General features: G+C 36.7%; 1 pseudogene; it reads left to right on the plus strand.

Moving 5' to 3' along the window:
- The first annotated feature begins 283 nt into the window (after positions 1-283).
- On the plus strand, positions 284-1,966 carry LOC107749707 (myb-like protein X; annotated as a pseudogene).
- Positions 1,967-2,507: the final 541 nt, after the last annotated feature.

Consider the following 2,507-nt stretch of genomic DNA (forward strand, 5'->3'; position numbering starts at 1 on the left):
CGACATTCCACACTTTGTTAATTAAGCGCATCATATGAGAATCTGAAGTGTACTTTTTCTTTTTGGAATTTTCTGTGTGAACACACTACTACAAAATGGAATAGAACAATGCATAAGTGCATGCGACTCCCTATATGTTAAGCTAGTAGGCTAACCACTTACAAACCGCTTACTAACTAATTTTATATATATATATATATATATATATACATATATAATTATATCCCCGATATAAAACATAAATTCAATCAATTTTGTACTTTGGTGTCATTTTGTGTTTGGAATGGGCCCTTTGCAGGATGCCAAACATGTGAATCCCCCGGAGACAAAATGTGTTGCAGAGTCAGAGCCAGGAGGTGGGACTGATACTACAGAGGGTGGAGCTAATGAGAACAACAAAGAAAACCAACAGAACACAAAAGCTGAAGCCAGTGACATCGAGGCATGTGAGCAAGAGGGCGGAGTCACAGAGAATACCAACATCATGGAAGAGAAAGAAGAACAAGAGAAGGATATCAAAGAACATAAACCTGGAGAACAAGAAAAAGAGAAAGGAGTAAACAAAAATAAAAAAGTGTGGTAGAAGAAGAAGAAAAGAAGAGTAACAATGACCTTCACAGGAAAGAGAATGATTCCTGCAACAAAGAGGGAAAACCTGAGGTAAAGCACAAATAAGAGGAAAAGAGAACAAAAGAAACTGAAGCCAAAACTAAAAATCAACAAAATGAAAGAGAAATAAAAGAGAAAAAAGAGACTAAAGATGATATCAAGAACAAGTCAGAAATTCTGGGAAGAATAAGTGGAACAGCTCCAACCTTTGCTCTTAGAGCCCCCACCAAGTCATCTGCTCGACCCTCGACCAGAAGAGATGCCATGGCCAAGTTTCAGAAGGACCAGTAAGTCATCTTATCAACACCCTACTAATGATGATATATTTCTTTATCATTGTAATAAACCTCATAATCATATAGATCACTGTCACAATACCACGTGCTTTGACGTTTGATCACAATACCACGTGCTTTAATGTTTTGATCACCCACACAATTGCTATATTCTTTAATGTAAAAAAAAAATACTGCCATCATCAGCAATGAATTCTGTTTATTAAATAGGTCCATTTGTTCAATAGTATCTCTCTGCTGTTGCTGTAGGATTTGTAGTCTGATGTGTGTAAATATATGTTGGTTTGTTGTAGGACTCCATGTGTCAGAAACTTTAAAGTTCAACGGACATCTATTGGTATGGCTGGTGGAGCATCAATTAAACAGAATTCTCCAGTGGTGCAGGAACTAAACACAGAAAAATTCCTAAGAAACACACATTTTATAAACACTCACTTTTATAAACAGGTTCTAATAAGAATGTTATATTGGAGAACTACGAAATCTATATACCTTAGTCAGGGTGGATGCCATATAGAATTTTACAATGGTATTTTTAGGTATATTTGAGAGTATGTGCTCACCAACAAAACTTCTCTTTTTCTTGGAGTGATGGCCTGGCTTTCTGTGCACTTGTTCATCGCTTCTTTCCCTCTACTTTTGACTTCTCCTTCCTCAAAGCAAGTGAACGGGAGAATAATTTCACTCTGGCCTTCTGTACAGAGTATGTTAACGTTTGAATGTGTGTGTGTGTGTAAATATGTAAATATGTGAGCAGTATTACATTATGGCAAAAAGATGTGGTGTGTGAAGAAGAGTATGTTTGTGCATTTTTGGTTTCATATGTAGCTGTCAAACATCTGAGAGTCTGCAGTTAATATGAAACAAACAAACTCTCTTTCAATTTCAGATCTCTTGCTGACTGCTGCCCCCTTTTGGGAGTGTCTGATATGTTACTAATGGGCAACAACCCAGATCCTCTGTGTGTTTTTACCTATGTACAGGCTCTCTGTCATCACCTCTCAAAGATAGAGAAAGAGAGGAGGGAAAAAGAGAGCATGGAGAAGGACAAGAACAAATAAGATGATCAAGGGGTTTCTGGAGGTAATGGAGATTGAGAGAGGGATGAGATTAAACAAACTGAGGAGACAAAAAAGGGATCAGAATCTGAAAGGAAGACAGAACAAGAGATAGATCACAATGAAAATGTAATAAATGTTGTGGATGAGAAATAGAAGCACTGCATGAAAGAAAAAGGAAAGGAGAGTGCCAGAACCATTTTGTTGTCGTAATCTGCTTTTTTGAAGGTATTGATAGGGATTTTTGTATGTAATGTGGATGATGAATATGTTATTCTTTGTTGAGTACAGATTTTCATTTCTTCAAATGCTTGAACCCATGACTTTTATTATATCTTCAGGCCTTTAAAAATGTTTAAGTTACTTTTTGGTTTGACTACCGACTTCAAATTCACATCCCACATTGTCCTCTGGCTCATTACATCTGCAAGTCTGAAATCAGAAACATAACATATTGTACAATATTTCATGGCAAAAGAGCCCTCAAAATAGCTCTGTGCCTATTCATTCTAAACACTAGCAAAGCTGCAGAACAGTATTGCAT

Source organism: Sinocyclocheilus rhinocerous, unplaced genomic scaffold (genome assembly GCF_001515625.1).
Source record: "Sinocyclocheilus rhinocerous isolate Xijiao unplaced genomic scaffold, SAMN03320098_v1.1 scaffold2938, whole genome shotgun sequence".
NCBI lineage: Eukaryota > Metazoa > Chordata > Actinopteri > Cypriniformes > Cyprinidae > Sinocyclocheilus > Sinocyclocheilus rhinocerous.